We start from the raw sequence: 21,936 nt of genomic DNA on the forward strand, positions 1-21,936 counted from the left end.
GTGATCTGCTGATGCCTTGTGATTTGTATATGACTACATTCCTGGACTTCTGATCTGTTCTTCTTCTGAACTATTTAGAGATGCACTTCATTTTTGTACCCAAGTAAGTTCATTGTAATATAAGTTGCCAGTCAGTACCCGGCAACTGGTGAGAGAGCTGGGGGGGGGGGGGGGCAACAGTGTGTGTGTGGGAATTAAACAAAAACAGCCTCATGTACTTACCAGAAATTTTTACCAGAAGTGACAAAAGGTAGCTCTAGGAACTGCTAGAACTCTGCAGAGTTTCCAGCAATTCCTTAAGTCACTTCTGGTAAGTAGACAAAGCTGCATTCCCCCCCTCTTATAATCTTAGTACAAACTGAGAGGGAAAGATGCACCCAAGGATGTTTTCAGCTGGCATCACCGATGGTTAGAAATCCAGCAATGACTGGAGGCATCAGACTTGGCTGGGGAGGTGGGAGTGGGGTACACATACATGACGGTTGGATATGGTGGGTGAGAAGGGAAGCTTGACCTCTGGGTGATGCCAGTTAGCTGAGCATTCTGGGTAATAAAGTGCAGGGCTTTTTTTGTAATATGAACTCATTTCCATATTAGGCCACACACCCCTGATATAGCCAATCTTCCAAGAGCTTACAGTAGGTCCTGTATTAAGAGCCCTGTAAACTCCAGGAGGATTGGCTACATCAGGGGTGTGTGGCCTAATATTTATTTATTTTATTCCATATGTATCCCGCCCTCCTCATCAAGGTGAGCTCAGGGCGGCTCACATAGACATGCATGTACATGAGTAAATACAGTAATACATTAAAACTGTAAACCATAGAATAATATAAAAAACATAAAATATATAAAATATTTCAGTGCTATAATCTTAGTTTCCGATTCTCTGTAAGCAGATCTTAAATGGTCTTCTCCACAGCTGCTGTACAGCGGATTTCAAGGGATAGTTCATATGTTACCTAGGACTGTAGTGGCCAGCAGTCTACTTTACAAATGCCTGGTGGAAGAGTACCGTCTTACAGGCCCTGCGGAACTGTATGAGCTCTCACAGGGCCCTGACCTCTTCCGGCAAAGGAGGTTCCTGCTACTAATATGCAAAAGAGTTCCTGCTACTAAAAAAGCCCTGATAAAGTGCAAGAAACAAAGCTCTTCCTGTATTTCTTTTTTATAGTCCTGAATCTATACCCATCAGCTTCATTGTGTGGGCCAGGGAGAAAAAGTTCCATCTATCTTGTTTCCTGTTCTGTGTATAACTTTATAAGCCTGTATCACATCTTGGGGGGGAGGGGTGGGCTCCCTCTTGGGTATCCTGCCCCCCCTCAGAGAAAGTGTATGCGCAATACATAGCCTCTCCTTTCCCGGTGTAGTGAACGCCGCGTGGTCACTGTCTGGCTATGCCTGGCAGATGGTCACTGCAATGGCCTCTCCTGCATTACTGCATCCGTGGCAACACCTTCCCTCTGGTCCTCCCCGTTTCTCACAGAGTTTGCCACGTCATGGTGCGACCGAACCGGATGGGCAGGCTGGGCTCACCAACCTCGCCAGCCAAGAGAAGGAAAACTCTAACATCAAACCCGGGCAGATAGAGCTCGTTAATGTAACACCTACCAGCTGGAGGACTCGCTGCCGGCGTCCCGGCTTACTGGGCCATGGCAGATGACCCCAAGGTGAAAGGGTGGAGCCAGTACTGCGCACACTGTGCTTCACCTAAAAATTCCTCTGCGCAGGCCTGAAGGGCATATCCACATCCACATCCACAACCCACAACACACCAAGTCCTGCAGCGATGGGCAAGGGGCGAAACAGCAGGTGGAAGATGCCACTGGAAGCCGCAGTCCCGATCCTGCATGTAGGCAGTTCAGGGTATTGGTCGCCTGATGCTGAGCCAGAGATGAAAGCATTTTTCAGCAGCACCCTGAACGACCAAGCAGCCTTATCTAGGGACAACACTGCTTGCTCCACACGGAGAGGGGCCTAGAAAAGGTGGCCTAAACAAAGCTCGTCTCCCCCACCCCAGTTGGCTAGCCGCGGTCAACGGGCATCCTTACTTGCGGTCAAAAAATAACGAAGAAAAGGCATGCACCTGCCTCACAAAGTGTGCAAAGGCTAAAGCTTATCAGCGCTGCCTTCGCACCATCCTCAACATCCACTGGAGTGACTTTGTGACCAACACTGAAGTCCTCAAGAGGACGGAGGTTACAAGAATCGCGGCACTGCTGTTGAAGACGCAGCTGCGCTGGGCAGGGCATATTTCTAGGATGGAAAACCACCGCCTTCCCAAGATTGCTCTGTATGGCGAACTTTCCACCGGCCACCGAAATAGAGGGGCACCAAAGAAGAGGTACAAGGACTCCTTAAAGAAATCCCTTGGCACCTGTTGCATCAACCATCACCAGTGGTCTGACCTAGCCTCAGATCGCAAAGCATGGAGACATACCATCCACCAGGCTGTCTCTTCCTTTGAGAACGCACGCATAGCTGGTCTTGAGGACAAAAGGAGATTGAGGAAGAATCGCACTGCTACAGCACCAACCCCAAATCAGACTTTTCCCTGCAGCCACCGTGGCCAGATCTGCCTGTCCCGCATTGGTCTTGTCAGCCACCAGCGAGCCTGCAGCAGACGTGGACTACTGCACCCTTCTAAAATCTTCGTTCACGAAGTCAAGCCGAGAGGCGAGAGAGAATCACATCTTAGCATGTAGCTTTCACCCAAACCAATAAGAGCTTCCCATCTGTCTAAAATTTGAGTGTTAATTTCCAACCTGATAGGGATGGCTTGAGACAATCCATTAGTGCTTGTATGGAAGTTTGATTCTACAGCAAAAGGAACCACCAAAGGACCCAGCTGTATATCCGGAAAAACTCCCACTGACATTTAATACATGCACTTCACAACAATATCTCATAGGAAATTATCTTTAATAGCTAATGTCCATTCCTTTACAGAATGAAGGGGAAGAAATCCCTCTCTGGTATCTCAGCAGTGTCTTCCATATAGCCATGAAACTCAATTTAAGCCACAGTTGTATTTTTGCTCTGGTAAGGAGATGAACATTTCCCCCCTCAAGAGCATTCTAGAATTTAAAGTTTGAAGTTCTCTGGTGCTTTCTTTTTTCTTGACACAGAATTCTTTTAATGTTTAGAAGCAAAAGATATATAAAAAATGAAAGTATGTGACAGTGGTTGTGCTTTTGAAAAAGGGAAATCTACAGCCTCAAATTATCCATGTTGATTTGATGGCAGTGGATAGAATACCCATCTGAGCTGTCACATTACTGAGTGACTTCTTTTATCCAAAGTGAAAATGAACTCTTGAAGTAAATGAAGTCCTATGAGATGTTTGGTACTGCTTGTAAAAGAAGAAGTCAACACTGCAAAAACTATACCTAGAACAGGCGCCCCCTTTCTTTGCTGAGTAACAAAATGAAGCAAGTCATTAGAGAACTAAAAATGCATTTTAAAACTCTTTTAAAAACCTGCAGCTAGTGCACTGTTGTGATCATGTGTTTGACAATAGTGTTTTGTAATTTGTATGACTCTTCATTTAAAAAAAAAATTATATTAACTACCTCAAGCAGGTCTCTGGAGTGGTAGCCTACAAAGATTCTAAATAAATAATAGTGCCCAGAGCTTTTTTTGTATCTGGAACTCCTTTACATATTAGGCCACATGTAGCCAATCCTCCAAGAATTTACAGGGCTCTTAGTACAGGGCCTACTGCAAGCTCTTGGAGGATTGGCTACATCAGGGGTATGTTTCCTAATATGCAAAGGACTTCCTGCTACAAGAAAAGCCCTGATAGTGCTGTTGAGGATGAAAATAAGAGATGATAAGAACTTCCTGGTAGCCCCCAGCCTGAGAGACATCCAGCTGTTCTCAACTTTTTCTGCCCTGGCCACTACTTGGTGGAACTCTCCACCAAATAACATCTGTGGAATTTGTTGTTCTGCAGGGAATGTAAAGCAGAGATGTTCCACCAGGCATTTGGTTGAGGGCAGCAACAATCCTCCATCTAGTATGACACACCTCTTCCTCTCACTGCCCCACCCCCCACCCATGAGGCAAGGATATTTCCAGGAATCTATCACCATCAGACCAACTTAGGCTGCTGAAAATTGTTTTTTAAACGTATTATTTAATTTTGGGAATCTTTTGTAAATTTATTACTGTTATATGCCGCCCTGAGCCCTGCTTTCAAGGGAAGCTGCCTTAAAAATTGTATTTAATAAGCAAACAGACAGACAAATAGACAAACAATACAAATAGCTTGGGATAGTTGGTGCTGCATGGGGCTTTTGAGACCTGCGTTCAGATCTACACTTTGATGTGGATCGCTTCTAATGGCTCCTTAACCCTTTCCTCCTGCCATTTGTCTGTTCCAAAACACTCTCCTATAGTGTGCCATGATCAGGGGGAACCCCACATTTTCCTTTGAGAAGTGAAAGTATGGCATTGTGATTAAAGTGTCAGACTAGCATCTTGGAGATCTAGATCCAAATTTTCACTCTCCTGTGTGGAAACCTGCTGGGTAACTTTCGGCCAAGCACTGTCATCCAGCCTAACCTATTTTCAAGGCTGATTTTGTGAGGAGGGGAGAATGAGGCTGTAAGCACCTTCAGGTCCCCATCAGGGTGAAGAAGAAGAAGATATTGGATTTATATCCCATCCTATACTCTGAATCCCAGAACGGTCACAATCTCCTTTACCTTCCCTCCCCCGCACAACAGACACCCTGTGAGGTGGGTGGGGCTGAGAGAGCTCTTGCAGCAGCTGCCTTTTCAAGAACAACTCCTATGTGAGCTATGGCTGACCCAAGGCCATTCCAGCAGCTGCAAGTGGAGGAGTGGGGAATCAAACCCGGTTCTCCGGGATAAGAGTCCGCACACTTAACTACGACACCAAATGTGCTGTGATGGAAAGTATTGTCAAGTAGTCACAGTTGACTTAGCTGAGACATTCAAAGGTGGCCTTCCATTGCCTGCCTTTGTGTAATAGTCTTGGTATTCCTTGGTAGTCTCTCATTCAAATACTAGCCAAGGCCAATTCAGAGTGTGAACTCTAATCTGGGAGAACCAGTTTGATTCCTTACTCCTCTACATGCAGCTGCTGGGTGACCTTGGACCAGCCACAGTTCTCACAGAGGTGTTCTCTCAAGAGCAGTTCTCTCTGGGTTCTCTCAGCCCCACCTACCTCACTGTGTGTCTGTTGTGGGGAGTGGATGGAAAAAGACTGTAAGCCACTCAAACTCTGAGTGAAGGGTGGGGTTTAAATGAAATGTCTTTCTTCTTCTCCTCCTCCTCCTCTTCTGAGACTTGAGGAGATGTAAATGAACAAATACAATTAACTCAAAAGACAGTAGGGGCAGCAGATTGATGTATGACAGCTGACTGTTGCTATGTGACAGTGTCATCACAGGCTTATGCATGTGTTTTGTGATGACAGTCTCCTCAACCAATGCTTAGAGGGCAGCACTGGTGCTATAAAATTGTGTCCACCATTCTGAAAATGTGGCATCTTTCTACCTTTTTAATGTTCTGGGTCAGATGCTTTGTTTGAATGGCTTCCAATGGACTCATGGCCAGAAATCCTAATGCAGACAAAATGATGCTAACCTTTTTATTTTGCCTTTCACCATTGCCAGTGTTAAAAAAGCCTATTCTTTGAAAGTAAAAGCAGGAAAAGTACAGATGCTCCTTGCAATCCTGAAAAATCAATTTGACTTCACTGGGTCTTGAGCATTGTCACATGGGCTTAGAGCTGTCTGAGGTTCTGTAAACAAGGAGCTGTAAGAAGTAGCAGCGGACTGGGATGGAGCTGTCACCTAGGCTGTTACTGCGAGATCACATACTGCTTCTCTTTAATATCTTTACTGATGATTCGGCAGAAGGGGTAATCAGCCCATTAGGATCTGGGCTGCAATTCTGTAACTCACACTGAGTTATTGTTGGCCATAAATAGCCCCCATGCCTTCTGTAGGGCAATTCTTTCTTTAAGATATTCTCAAAACAGAAGTCTGGGTTACTTGCACATCACTGAAATATTGTACCATGCAATATACAGGCTAGAATAAAACAAAGCATCGTGGACAAATGCGGCTGTAAATTTATTGTGCTTTGTGACGGAAACATTATGCCAATTTAGCTTGGTATACTCAAAATGCAAAATTTCAGATAGGTGTCTTGCCCAAAAGCAAGAGCAGTGTAGTACCCTCTAACAGGAGCAAGTAAAACATCATAATCTTATCATTCAAAAAGCTTTCTTACTTACATGCAATGCTTTAGTTGGTCAAAGGGATTGGACGACTGCTTCTTCAAATTATTGTATTATTTATTAGCTTACCTGCCTGTTTGTACATCTGTTTTAAATTGTGATGGTTTTGTATACTTGTACTTTATATAATAAGTCATGTTGATTTCCCAGTGTGGGTGAAAAGCAGGGAATGAAGGAATGTATGTATTATATATATACATATATATATATATATAAATCCTGCCCTTCTTCTGTGAAATTCAGGGCAATATACCATGGCTCTTTTCGTCCATCACAAGGTCCTCATGAGGTCAGTTAGGCTAAAAGCAAAGGGTTTGCTGAAGGTCACCTACTTGTTTTCATGGTGAGTGAGTTTCACTAGTCCAACGCTCTGATCTCCCTTGTGTAGTACAACTGGTGTTGTGTTTTGTTTTGGAGAGCTGGGTTCAGATCTGTGCTCTATCATAGACTCCAGAGCTGTCAAATATGGAATTTATCTTGTTATCTTAGCTTGGCATTGCTTCAGCATAATAATATAAACAATTACAGGATTATGACTAGAGTGTTGGGCTAGGACCTGGGAGGCCCAGGTTCAAATGTGTCTTCTCTGTCATGGAAGTTTCCTGAGTGCTTTGGGGCTGGTCATATACTGTCAGCCTAGCCTACCTCACTGGGTGGCTGTTGTGAGGATAAAATTGAGGAGAGGATGATGATGATGAAATAGACGAAATGGTGCAAAGGAAAAAGAATCTTTAATAACTATACAATCTCTAAGCGTTTCACGTGCAGCTTTGTCAGAGGGAATCCTTCAGAGCCTTTTCAGTATCGTTCCTATGCATACATCTTCTGTTTAAGTGTATCCATGGGAACGACACTAAAAAGAATCTGAAAGATTCCCCCTGATGAAGCTGCACATGAAACGCATAGGGATTGTATAGTTATTAAAGATTATTTTTCTTTTCCACCATTTCCTCTTTTTCCTTTATGTTTGCCTTGATGCGGCACCCTTTCTTTGGAGAAGAGAATGATGTCAATCACTTTGGTTCTCCATTGGGGAGAAAGATAGGGGGAAATGAATGAATGAAGTGGCAGCAGTCACTGGTGATGTTGATCTGTACAGAACGTGTTGTAGAGTAATGGCTGAAAATGTGAGTGGAACAATTCTGGTCCCAAAATTTATCTTCTCAGTTCTCCTCTGGGATTTTTGGTGATGAACCTTACCTGCTTGTTCTCTGCTTGTATATTCTCTGAATAGTAGATATTTGCATGTGATGCCCAGTGACATTTGGTTTTGACATTTGATATCCATCAGTCAGCAAGATCTTATCTTTAAAGGCTCTAAATGGTGGGAGACCAGGACACTTGAAGGACCACCTCCTCCAGTCCTGTGTAGCCTCCTACTTGTCTTCCAAGCCCTGTCCTCTATGCGCCCACCTGCAGGGATAAAACAGGTGGCAGCTTTGGGTTGCCAGCTCTGGGTGGGAAAATACCAAGAGATTTTTGGGATGGAGTTTGGGGAGGGGAGGATTTGGGGAAGGGAGGGACCTTAGCAGGTACAATGCCATGCAGTCTATTTTCCAAAACAGTCATTTTCAACAGGGGAACTAATCTCTGTTGTCTGGAGAACAATTGTAATAGCAGGAGATCGCCAAACTTTACGTATAGTAGCTAGAGACAGGGCAGTTTCAGCAGTCTTGCTTGACCTCTCATAATGTCTTTTAGGTGGCAGGCCAAAACCCAGGGTTTAACTAAAAGATTTTATAAAATCTTTTAAAGCTGTTTTTATTGTTTGCTTCAGGAGCCCTGTGGCGCAGAGTGGTAAACTGCTGTACTGCAGTCCAAGCTCTGCTCATGACCTGAGCTCAATCCCGGTGGAAGCTGGGTTCAGTTAGCCAGCTGAAGGTTGACTCAGCCTTCCATCCTTCTGAGGTTGGTAAAATGAGTACCCAGCTTGCTGGCGGTAAAGTATAGATGACTGGGGAAGGCAATGGCAAACCACTCCATTAAAAGCCTGTGAAAACATTGTGATGCAATATCACCCTAGAGTTGGAAACGACTGGTGCTTGCACAGGGGACTACCTTTACCTTTTTATTGTCTGGTTCTACCTGAGAAATTTTTTATGGATATCATTTCAGGCTGTTGTCTGATGTCATTTTATGCTGTTTCTATGTCTATACCTTAGATGTTGATAATTTAAAATTTATGCTCTTGTGCTTATGGTGTTGGGATATTGTTTTTTTTCTGAAGCCCAGTGCTTTTTTGGGGGGGGAGTAGAAAAAGCCCAGCAGGAGCTCATTTGCATATTAGGCCACACACCCCTGGCCTGGGAGCATGTGGCTTCCACATGTTAGGTTGGGCCAGCTGGAGTCCTGGCCAGTGCAGGCAGAGCTCTGCTCCTGTGGGCTCCGGCACAAAAAAAAGCCCTGTTAGAGCCACTTCAAGCAAGTTGCTGGAGAAGTGGCATATAAATTCCCTAAATAAAACTAATAATAAATTATTTGTTAGTACTTATGTCTTATAAGTGATATCTCATCACAGCGGTTTTCTGCCCTTAGATAATTGGCTCTGGGACTTTCATGCTTAGAATTAAATTTTACTAGTGTATGCCTTATTCAGATTGGGACTGCAGCCCATGGGGAGAGGGGGATTAAGCCTTTCCTCTGTGAGGCTTCTCTAACCTGAAACAACTCCAAAGATCCATTATTTGCCCTTTTGTGGGTAACGTATGAACTGACGGGCTACGATGCCTTCCTCCCTTGGGCAAATAGCAATTCCCCATGGCCATTTCAAACTGGAGAAGTGGCACAGGGAGAAAGCATATGCCTACTTCTCCCAGTGACCACAGTACTGATCTGAATTGAGCCTGTGTATGCTAGGATTGTCAACCTCCAGGTGGTAGCTGGAGATCTTCTGCTATTGTGACTTATTTCCAGGTGGCAGAGATCAGTTTATGTTGGGAAATGGCCCCTTTGGAAGGTGAACTCTATGGCATTATACCCCATTGACGTCCCTCCCCTCCCCAACCCCTGCCTTCCTCAGGCTCTACCCCCCAGATCTCCCGGTATTTCTCAACCTGGAGCTGGCGGCTCTAGTGAATACCTGAAAATTAAAGTTCCGAGATTGGAACTCCTTGACCATGTCTCAATGACAGAACCTGGGGCACATGCATGATGGCATTTTGCAATATGTAGTTATCAAAGATTTCAGGTTTTCACGGCTGGTAACATCATTAGGGTTTGTAGAATCTTTCGGGATCAAGTGCCGTGTTCTACTGGAGAAAGTTTTTCTTCCAGACGTTTCGTTCTCAGCTACGGAGAACATCCTCAGTGGCGTTGCAGCCGGAGCAGGCGCTCAGACCTTCTTGGCTGTTGTGCATTGAGTGGGGCCATGGCTGCTGGAGAGCTGCTATTTGTAGGCTGGAGGGGGTGTGATGAAAGGGCAATTAGTTTGTGGATATGCCCATTGTTTTGTGGGGCTTCCTGGAAGGGAAGTCACCGACCGCATTGGCAACATTCTCAAACGCCATAATGTTGACACAGTCTTCAAGCCTACACAACAGATCCGCCACATGCTGCGCTCGGCCAAAGATATGAGAGATCCACTGGAGTCTACAAAATACCCTGCTCCTGTGGTGCAGTCTACATTGGCACTACCCAACGCAGTATCAACACCCGTCTCAACGAACACAAGAGACACTGTCGCTTGTTTCAGCCAGAAAAATCAGCTGTAGCTGAACATGCACTTCAAGAAGGAGACCACATCATCCACTTTGAAAGAACTGAAGTCCTTTCTACGGTCTCACATTATCATACCCACCTGAACAGAGAAGCTATTGAGATTTACAAACACCAGCACAATTTTTACAGAAAGGAAGAAGGCATTTTCATCCACCAATCTTGGTACCCAGCTCTGCAAAACACCCTACAGACTATAAATTGCAGAAAGTCTCAGAACAACCAGCAAATTCCACAGAACAATCAGCACAGTCAACAACCATCTTCCTTATCTTCAAACCCCTTCCAACCTTCCCAGCAATTAACACAGAACAATGGTCACATTCAACAGCCAGTTTCCTTATCACTTCCCTTCCAGGAAGCCCCACCAAACAATGGGCACATCCACAAACTAATTGCCCTTTCATCACACCCCCTCCAGCCTACAAATAGCAGCTCTCCAGCAGCCCTGGCCCCACTCAATGCACAGCAGCCAAGAAGGTCTGAGCGCCTGCTCCGGCTGCAACGCCACTGAGGATGTTCTCCGTAGCTGAGAACGAAACGTCTGGAAGAAAAACTTTCTCCAGTAGAACACGGCACTTGATCCCGAAAGATTCTACAAACCCTAATATGTAGTTAGGCCGTCAGTTACAAACTCAGTAGAAGAAGAAGAAGATATTGGATTTATATCCCGCCCTCCACTCCGAAGAGTCTCAGAGCGGCTCACAATCTCCTTTACCTTCCTCCCCCACAACAGACACCCTGTGAGGTGGGTGGGGCTGGAGAGGGCTCTCACAGCAGCTGCCCTTTCAAGGACAACCTCTGCCAGGGCTATGGCTGACCCAAGGCCATTCCAGCAGGTGCAAGTGGAGGAGTGGGGAATCCAACCCAGTTCTCCCAGATAAGAGTCCGCACACTTAACCACTACACCAAACTGGCTCTCCCAGTAGGGGCAGGGGATCTAGGTAAACCATTATTCCATCACCCCAAGCACCGTAGTGATGATGCAGAGATAATTATAATGACTGGAGCAAAGATTATTGATTCTATGTGGATGAGCATGCTGATTCCTTATCTAAATGTTTAATATTATTATTATTATCTCCATATTAATTTCTTATCAGAAGGAAACACCTCTGTCCTTCCTTTAGATAACTTCATGCCGATGTGCCCTTCATGCACTGTTTTCCAACCCCATCCCTGATGCAAGTTTTCCAGGAACCCCTCTGCAACACTCCTGTAATGCTTGCCTTTACAAATGGCCATCTCTCTGTGTGTGGTTTTGGCTGAATATCTGAATTGTGTCCTTCCAGAAAAGTGGGTTAGCTGGCAGTGGTTGCCTCTACTGTTCATTGTCTGTGAAGAGATAACAGGGGAAAGTAATGCCCTCCTCCCTTATCTCCTAGCTGACTTTGAACAAGTAAGTGACTGGGGAAAGTCTTTGAATCTCGGAGAAGGAATTCACAGGGTTCTTTTGTCGAACTGAAGGAAATACTGCTGTTTTAGCCAACCCACAGCTGCAGGACTGTGGGCTGCTGAATCATCTTTCAGTGGCTTTCTATGATACCAAGGTAGAGCAAAAAATATATCAAGTGTATACTGGGAGCTGAGAAGCAGGCTGCTGCTATTTTGAACACAGTGGGTAGAAGAAAGGTATCCGTGGACTTTTTCAGTCAAGCCATTCACACACACCCCTTTGCATAATACACGTTCACTGATTCACACGTACTTCCTTATCACCAGATGACATAAATTTGCTTATGTACCATCCCAGATTGATTAATAGTGCTCATGCCACCTTACATTACCTCAAACAACCTGCTTTACTTCATAAAGAGCTTATCTGGTGGCCCATGGAGAATATTTAGCCCACAGAGCAAAATTTTCCAGCTCTCACAGTGGTAGTGTAAATTTCCAACAAGATTTGGCAGAATACATTCGTCCATGGTTTCACTTGCAGGAAAAGAAAAACTGATTCTGAATGGTGAGAGATTACACACTTTTAACACTTATCTTCTGAATTTTCTGTACAATGCTGTCCAAAATGCACCTGAGCACTTATATGATAATAATATGTGACAAAATGCATTTCTGGCTGCTGCACCACTGTTTGAGAATTAGTGTGCTCCAGAGACGAATTAGTGTGCTCCAGAGACTTATCCATACCTGTTTTATATGGTTCATACATTTGGCTGTTAAGAATCAGACAATGAAAAACTGAGGAATGTTCATGCATGTGTGAACCAACCTTAACAAGCATCTCTATCTTCAAGAGATCAAACAAATATATTGTCACTTAGAAGAGTATTCTCCTTCCTTGCACATCCTTAGTTGTAAAATCTGCCCCCTCTTCAATAAATGATGTACATAGTTCTACAACAACTTATACTAACTAGACAGCTTGGTTTTCCATTGGTAGCTACATAAGGTTGCTAGCCTGAGGCTCCTTTTTGACTCTTTCTACAGCATGGGAACCAGCAGGAGACCTAGCATGGCAATGTGGCTAGTTACACAGTGATGTCATTTCTGGCACAACTCAGAAGTGACTTTGTCACATAGAGGTGACACTCTAGCATTCACCAGAAACTCTGTGATTTAACTATAGAGTTTGGGGTGAATGCTAGCGTGTCTCCCTAATGGTGACATCAGTTCTGGATTGTGCCAAATGTGATGTGACCACATTGCTGATGGTAGCAATTCCACCTCCCATTTATCTCTGCCAGCCCACCAAGTTGCAGTAAGGAAGAAAGGAGACCTGGGTACCCTATTTCTGTACTTTTAAAATCGATCCGTTTGAATGTGAATCAAATCCCTTCCAAAAAACTGATATTAGCTATAACTTTTCTTCAAAGATAGGGGATAGAAAGTACCCACAAATACATATAACTATTTCCATTTGACTAATTCTGTGTTTAATATAGTGAAGCACTACAGATTTGCATGCATGTGTGTATGGGACAACTTGACAGCGAGCTTGAGAAACTGACAATTTAACTGGCAAGTCTTCTCTTGCTACAGAGATCAAAGACATACCCAGAAGAATATGAAGGGTGCAATAGGAGTGTGTAGAGAAGTGACAATATCTTAAGCAAAAAGACAACTGCTCAGTGTCAGCTGAAGGAGGCGGCTTTACTGCTGTTGTTTTCAGCTCACTTCAACATTGTACAAAATGTGTTTTATATTATGTATGTATATTATCTCATTGTATGGTCAGGTTGATATGGAAGCAGTAGTCCATCACTTTGAACTTAGCAGTCAACTTGACCACCTGTCTACTCTTAATTTGTACATCTTCAGTTAGATACCATGTGACTGGATTGTAACCATCTTCATGCTCTTGCTGGTCTGGAACGTCATCAGAGATCTGCCCTGGGATTACCTCATCAGGAGTTGCATCAAGTTCTGAAGTTACTGAGGAAAAGTCTCCTATTCCTCTGATATATATGTCCCTTTGGTGTTTCCACAGTACAAGAATGTGGTTCAGCTGTCATTCCCATGACTGATGCTGGTACCTATACAACATGTGTCTGTATTCATACACCCTCCCTTCTCTTAGTGGTGGAAGAAACACAGCTCACTTATAGAAGTTCTTTTATCAGCACTGGAGCTTCTTTAACTTCTGATGAACATCAGTCAGTTATCTGGGTGCCAGTGTTGCTGACATGGCTGGCAGAGTGCCGCATAAAAGCCTTCCCATTATAAACTGCACAGGATCATATTCAAGACCTGAAACGGAGGTTTCTTGAACTGCGTAAAGCCAAATTGAGATCTGAACCATCTATTTAAGTATTTTGAACAGATGTTTGACCATATATTTGACCTGGCCATTGTCCTGGGAGTAGCTAGGACCAGAGGGTGTAATGAAGGTGCCCCAATCAGAAGCCAAAGGAACATGGTCACAAATACGTTCTTTAGGAATACTGTGACAGACAGACAAGGCTTTTGTTTTGGCTACAACAGTGCATGATATCTTTAGGATATCTGGAAGAATAAGCAACAAATACAAACAAAGTTGGCATCAGCAACACTGGTGGGCAGGTGCTTCTGGTGGGGTCCACTGCCACTGTCTCCCTGCCTGGGCACCTTCTCTATCACCTGCTTATGTGCCCTTCCCACACCCACTTACGTGCAAATATTCTGCCACCAGCGCTTCCAGCTGCAGCAGTGAAGACAGTTGTGAGTGCAAGGGGAGGTGGGGCATAAGGAGGAAGGGAGAAGGAGGCTGTGGAGGTCAGAGGGGCCTTGGTGCTCATTGCCTAGGGCCCACAAAACCTGGAAGCTGACCTGCCTGGAATGCAACTGCCTGATCTAGCACCTTGCCCAAGAATGGAAGACTGGAGATTGGCTGGAATTTCTCCAACATATTGGGGCTCTGGGAAGATTTTGTCAGAACAGGTCTAATCATTGCCTCCTTGAGCACGGATGGTGTAACTCCAACTCTCAATGAAGCATTTGCCACTCCTCTTACTCACTTGGCCACATCATGATACCCCAGTCTCTAAAGACCATAGAGACTAGAGTAGGCAGCCTACGGTATCATCCAGAAGTGATATCACATCCTTCCAAAGCTTACCTCCCCAGGCACAACCCTAAATTTCCCTGCATTTGCCAAGGTAGTGTTGGAAATCCTACTGTCAATTAAGTTGCTCGCTGGCCTCCAATCCAAAATCTAGGTTGGCCAGACTTTTAGACAGTGAACAAATCAGTAGAGCAGATTGCATAAGTCTTGGACCCAGAGAATCATTGGAGACAGGCACACATGATCATCCAACAGATGTTGCTTGGCTTTTCCTAATACTACAAAACTACATATTTTGTATCACAGCTATGAAATGAAAGCCTTTGCTTAAGAAAATGAGTAGCCTGCTCTTCCTCTGTGCCATTAGTTAAACTGGATGATTGTTGAGGAAACCCCAGTAGGGTTCCAGAGGTATAACATTCTGTTGGCCAGATCTTCATTAACATGCAATGTGTTCCTTGCAAGGAAGCATTATCTTTTAGAAAAAGGAAGATGTCACTTTGATGATGATGATGGTATTGGATTTATATCCCGCCCTCCACTCTGAATCTCAGAGCGGCTCACAATCTCCTTTATCTTCCTCCCCCACAACAGACACCCTGTGAGGTGGGTGGGGCTGAGAGAGCTCTCACAGAAGCTGCCCTTTCAAGGACAAACTCTGCCAGAGCTATGGCTGACTCAAGGCCATTCCAGCAGGTGCAAGTGGAAGAGTTGGGAATCAAACCTGGTTCTCTCAGATGAGAGTCCATGCACTTAACCACTACACCAAACTGGTTCTTTTTTTGAAGAATGTGAATTGGGGGAGGGAGTCACACTGTAATGAAGAGGCAAGTCCCACCACAACCAGATCTCAGACATCTTCCAGATTAAGATACTATATTGGGTGAGGTCATTGGCATGATGTTTCATCAGTTCCTTCCAAGTTAAACGACTAGATCATGTAGATTAAGGTTAATTCTCTGCAACATGCTTTCCTTATAGGTACCATGCTACAACTCAAAGAAGTGATCTTAAATGCATCTTTGACGTGCTATATATCAATCTCCTCCTTATAAAAGATAAAGAGTTGGATCCAGACTAAATTTTCCAGTGTCAGAGTGGAACTTTCTTGCCTCTCTGCATGCACTGTAGCTCACTAATCCCCATAAAATGATACTCCTGCGGGGTTAGGGGACCCTGAGGTAGGGGACCCTGAGGAATGACATGAGGAGCAACAGGAAGGGAGAATCAGGAGAAAGCAGCAGGACGGGAGAATCAGGAGAAAGTACCATTTTAGCCTAGATTCAACCTAGTTCCACATTTGCTATTTAAATTTTGTACAAATAAAGACTTTTTGTACAAATAAAGAATTTTTAAAAAATGTGTACAGGGAAGGCAGTCAGCCAGAGTGGCATATTGTCAAAATAATGTGTTCTTTATCTATAAAATAATAAAAGCCCTTTTGCCTTGGCAAAACTGAGGAACCTCACTGGTTGGCACTGGTTGGGACTGTAGTGCATCAAACTATCAATCAAGAGTACTTGCATGACATTGGTTGAATTTGCCCCTTCCTCCTGAGTGGCTATTGCTAGCCAGCAAAGCTGATGCTGCTCAGTAAATGCAACCACTCTTAGTTCTGGCAGTTATTGGCTCTCCCTACTCTCCCACTGGCTGAGCCACCTGTCACTGATTCAAAGAGAGAAATAAACCTTTCCCTCTATTGGCTGAGGGAGGGAGGAGGAGGGAAATAGCCAGAGAAAGGTTTCTTGATTGGCTGAGGACTCCTCCCTATCATCTTCTGGAAAGGGGGAGGGGAAATGGTGTCCTGTGGCAATAGAACAGATAACAGAGATATAGAGGAAAAGCGAGACACACAGAGAGATTAAAGTCCTGTGCTTAAGACCAGCAATGTTCTCAGAGACAGACTGTTGGTCTGAAAGGTATCACTAAAGGCCTCTGAGGCAGAATGTGTTGCGGCCAGTCCTGACTATGGCTGCCAGTTCCAGGTTGGTGGGAAATTCCTGGAGATTCTGTGGTGGGGTTTGAGGAGGCCATAGGAGTTAGTGCTTCAGAGCAAGGTCTGCCAGACACAGGTTCTTGCTGTGGAAGCTGACTGGGTAATTTTGGACCAGTGGCAGACTTTCAGCCTAACCTGCCTCACAGGGTTGTTGTGCAGATCAAAGGGGGGAGAGGAGAATAATGTAAGCTGCTTTGGTTCTCCCTCCCCCTCTCACTGTGGAGAAGGACTGATCTTTTCCTATGTAGAGGCTGCTGGGAGGGGGAAGGCAATGGAAAGGTGAAGTCAGAGGGGCAGATAAAGAGGAGATAGGGTTGCCAACTCTGGGTTTGGAAATTCCTGGAGATTTAAGGGATGGGACCTGGAAAGGGTGGAGTTTGAGGAGGGGTGGGATCTCAGACAGGTACAGTGCCGTTTCCTCCTGGGAAGCTCTATTGCCAATGTCCAGGTTAGGGTTGGAGATCACTCAGAATTACAGCTCTCCAGATGACAGCGATCAGCTCCCCTTGAGGTGGGAGTGCTTTCACCTGGATGGGTGGGAAGACAGCAAGGCTGGGGGGAGGCATTCTCGCAGAGCCTCTTTCTAGAGCCCATTACACTTTTCTCCATAATAAGCCTTATTCCTAGTAATACCATATTTCCAAATTCAGTATTACCCATGACCATGACGGTCTGGAGGTGAAATATTGTTTGACTTCAAAGCCATATGTATATGTTTCATCTACTTCTGTGATTATTTATCTTGGTAATGTTTTTCCCCACTGAGGCAGCTCTTCAGATCTTGTCATAAGTATCTTTCCTGGTAGTGGATGATAATGCTTCTTGCCACTCTAAGGAGGGGATGGATCAATTTTGTCTGGCAGTGAGACAAGTTAGTATCTTCACAGACATATTTAAAGATGCTTGTAACCATCCACTTTGCAGGTCTTGGTCTGTCAAAAGTTTTACCTGTTGGGAAACTTCTGTGTAGATTTTTTGCAGAGAGAATACATAGGGAATAGGTTTGTCCCTCTGCCATGAAATTAAAAGATGTTTGCTCCTTGGAAGGACAGCTATGGTGAACCTAGGCATTATACATAAAAAGTAGAGACATCACCCTGCCAACAAAAGTCCATATAGTGAAAGTGATGGTATTCCCAGTAGTAATGTATGACTGTGAGAGTTGGACCATAAGGAAGGCTGAGCACAGAAGAATAGATGCTTTTGAGCTGTGGTGCTGGAGAAGAATCTTGAGAGTCCCTTGGACTGCAAGATGATCGAATCAGTCAGTCCTAAGGGAAATCAACCCTGACTGTTCCCTGGAAGGTCAGATGCTAAAGCTGAAGCTCAGATACTTTGGCCACCAAATGAGAAGGGAGCACTCACTGGAGAAGATCCTGATGCTGGGAAAGACGGCAAAAGAAGAAGGGGACGGCAAAAGATGAGATGGCTGGACAGCATTACTGATGTAACTAACAAATTTGTGCAGACTTCAGAGGATGGTAGAAGACAGGAGGGCCCAACATGACTTTGTCCATGGGGTCGTAAAGAGTTGGACTCGACTGTGCGACTGAACAACAACAAACCACTAGCAAAAGACACAAGGGAAGGACTAGGGAGAAGAAGAGGGGTTTTCTGCCTAGGGTTTTTTTTTCTGTATCTTAGGTAGAAACCTTGCTGTGCAACAGCTGAAGACTGCTGGTTAGTCATAGCATGGGAGAAGATCTGGGCCTACAAGGACTGAGTACGATCCAGTAGGGCTCTGTTTATATAGCTGTAAGCCTTGAAAATATTTATATCCCATATTATCTTCTCAGACAAGGGTTTCTGAAGGTAAAAGAGCTGGGGCTTCTGAAATTCTTTTCTCCTGGAACTGTCAAAAAGAACATAAGAGAAGCCATGTTGGATCAGGCCAATGTCCCATCCAGTCCAACACTCTGTGTCACACGGTGGCCAAAAAAGAAAGGAGGTTCACAAGTGGGGCTAGAAGCCCTTCCACTTTGCACCCCTCCAAGCACCAAGAATACAGAGTATCACTGCCCCAGACAGTTCAAATAATATGCTGTAGCTAATAGCCACTGATGGACCTCTGCTCCATATGAAGATGAAGAAGAGTTGTTTTTTATACCCTGCTTTTCTCTATCTTAAGAAGTCTCAAAGCACCTTATAATCATCTTGTGAGGTAGATAGGACTGAGAGAGTTCTAAGAGAATGGTGACAGGCCCAAGGTCACCCAGCAGGGTTCATATGGAAGAGTGGGCACTCAAACCCAGGTCTCCAGACTGCCACTTATAACCACATGGAGACAGATCACCATGGGTAGCCATGTTAGTCTGTCTATAGCAGCAGGAAAAAAGTCTTTAAGGTGCTACTGAACTCTTGCTCTTTTCTACCACTGCTGACTCTAGCCTTTAGTGAGTTTGTGCTGGTTGAATGTAGTGGGCCCAGTTGTGGGCCATTGATTTCTTCCTGTGGCCAAAACTCTGCTACTTTACAAATGGACAAAAAGATGCTGAGTTAGAAATTTGGAGAATTCTAGATGAACTTGAGACCTGAAGTATTCATATCCTTTGTTGCCTTATATACCTCACGGATATGGTAGTGGGTCTTTTTCTGCATCAGGTACTCCTCCTGTTGTTGCAAACTCAAGAGCATGGGAACAGCTTCCACTAGGGTGGCACATGTGGAATTATACTGTACTGCTTGATTTTTTAAAAAATAATCATTGCAAGTGGGAAGGATGGAGACAAAACCAGATCTAATTAGCTCTGGTTCTGCCTACCATTGATCGCCCTGCCTTCTATTCCACCAGCCCCAATAGGTACCACTGCCAGCAGATGTAAGAACCAATGTAAATGAGTCATAAGAACCCTGTTGCTGTTTGGAAGCAACAATAAATCTAGTTTGTGCTCCTTTTACCTGTCCTTCCTAAATGCAGTTGACCTTCAGCATGACTCTAAATCACCAAGAAAACTACCCACCCTTTCGTGCTTTATTTTCAGTGATTTCATGCATCCACCAGCTTCTTTTGTTGCAAAGTATTGCCTACACTCATCCCAAGCAAAGATACATCCTTCTTAGCCCACTGACTTGACGCATTTAGATGGGTCTAACTCTGTTTTGGATTATACTGCTAATTTATTACAGAAGAAACTTTCCATCAAGAATTCCTATAAATTTGTTGATTTCGTAGAAAGGGCAGAAAGGTAAATCATGACTATACTTTGTAGATTTCCTGTGTGTTCATAGCCCCTCTCCCCTTCCAACAGTAGGTTCTGGAACTCAAACCTTCTTTGGCTTGTACAGAATTGGGAATACAAGTCCAGGTCAGAGAACAAAGGGGAAGAATCTACAAAGCAATCTGAGATTCTGTGGCACCCTTAGTAGAACCTGTGTAACTGAAACTCGGTATCTATATTTAAATAACCAGGTCACTATATGGTGTTAGAAGTGAAAGTGCTTTTCTGAAGCCAAAGGGCTGAATCAACACTGCTTTCAAGAGGAAGAAACTGATCAGTGGAACTAGCAGATACTTTGCCAATGGCAATCAACCTGATTCCAGTTCCTGGGCCTATGAATGTGACAGATGATATACTCCACAATGGAAAGACTGAATTGCAACAGGGTCAGATGGTGAAGATGAAAAAGTTAGGTCTGCAAAATTATTTATTGTGATGGGAATGGAATTGTCACTTGTTCCAGCAGCATTTGGCCGTACCATCAGCAGACAGGGAAGATCCTCTTCAAATAATTAGAAGCAGTAGAGAAGCATGTTGAACCTCCTGCTAGGGTAATATATGAGCTCTACCCCTTTAACAAATGTGAACAAGAACCTTCTGAAACCACAGATCATTATGTTGCCAGGCTGTGCAAAGAAGCAGATTCATGGGCATATGGCACTTTGAAAGAAAAATTGATCAGAGACAGATTGGTTATAGACATTAAGGACAAAGGAACACAGATAAAAATGCTCAGGAAAGCCTGCTTGGGCTCCACAAGAAGTTGTAGACATATGTAGAGTAAGTGAACAAATGCTAATAGCAGCACTAGTGATTCACCCATCAGCAGCAAGGCATGTACTATGTTAGAGCGGTGATGTAAGAGTGGTGACAAGCCCCTGCATACCTCACAATGGTAGCTGTACATTCTGTGGCACATGACTTGATTCTGGCAAATGCCCAGCATTTATCACCATATGAAGAAGCCAAATCTATGGAAGAAGGCATTACTACGCCAGAGTTTGCCAGTGCTTTAAGCCAACAAATTGGCAAAGAGTCTTGTGGAACCTTAATTCCAATGAATGTATTGTGACATACATTTCTGTGATTCGGAGCTGGCTTCATCAGATGTGTCAGTTGTCATCACAAGACTGTTATTTGGGCTGCAGCAGATTAATATGACCACTTGTCTGGAATCTGGCACTAAGCATTAATAAGCCTAAATACCACTTGATTCTGTATGTATCCTCAAGAAAGGAAAAAGTAACTTGCTCAGGGTAAATTAACCTCTGCACAATATGCCATTGAAGTTAAGGGGTGGGAAGAAGAAGAAGAATGTAGATTTTTACCTTGCCCTTCTCTCTGAATCAGAGACTCAGAGCAGTTTACAATTTCCTATATCTTTCCCTCCCACAACAGACACCCTGTGAGGTGGGTGGGGCTGAGAGGGCTCTCACAGCAGCTGCCCTTTCAAGAACAATTCTTGTGATAGCTATGGCTAACCCAAGGCCATTCCAGCAGCTGTAAGTGGAGGAATGGGGAATCAAACCGGTTCTCCTAGATATGAGTCCATACACTTAACCACTACACCAAACTGGCTCTCCACAGAATCGCAAAACTGGTCCTCTCACAATGCCTAAAGAAATCTCAGATATCCCAAGTCTGGTTCAGTGATATACAGGGACCACAGGAGGGCCACACTTCCTGAATTCTGCAGAAGCAGAACATTTAGTGACACAAGCAGTGCAGCCAAGACAGAATGGTAGAAACGGGAGCAGGAAAATAAAGACACACACGGTGGTCATCTGAAGGGGGTATGTTCAAGTAGCTATATCAAAGCCATATCCAAGTATGGAAAATTTGTGAGGAATGACTGTAGTTGCAGGTAATACAGTGTGGGCATTAAAGGCTGCCCAGAACCTGTGCAGTTTTTAGATGCTCCCAGTTTTCTATTTAAGTGCTAAAACGGTGGTGCTATGTTGTATTCTAAAGGTTTTGGACTGGGTGCAAGCAGGGCCGTAGCCAGGATTTTACAAGGGGGGGGGCTTTTTAAAAAGTCAGGGGACACCCTTTCCCATCCACTGTGGGGCTTGCTGCTTCTCAGAAGTTTTCTGGGGTAGGGGCAAAAACTGCAGGCTCTGAATGTGGCCAAATTGAGGCAGCCAACCCTAAAACTTTGGAGTGAAGAAGGGACTGCACCTTGCGTGCTAGCAGGGGGGCGGGTTCCTTCCACCTCGCTCTCTCCGACCCTGGCACTT

The sequence above is a fragment of the Heteronotia binoei genome, chromosome 4 (genome assembly GCF_032191835.1).
Source record: "Heteronotia binoei isolate CCM8104 ecotype False Entrance Well chromosome 4, APGP_CSIRO_Hbin_v1, whole genome shotgun sequence".
Lineage (NCBI taxonomy): Eukaryota > Metazoa > Chordata > Lepidosauria > Squamata > Gekkonidae > Heteronotia > Heteronotia binoei.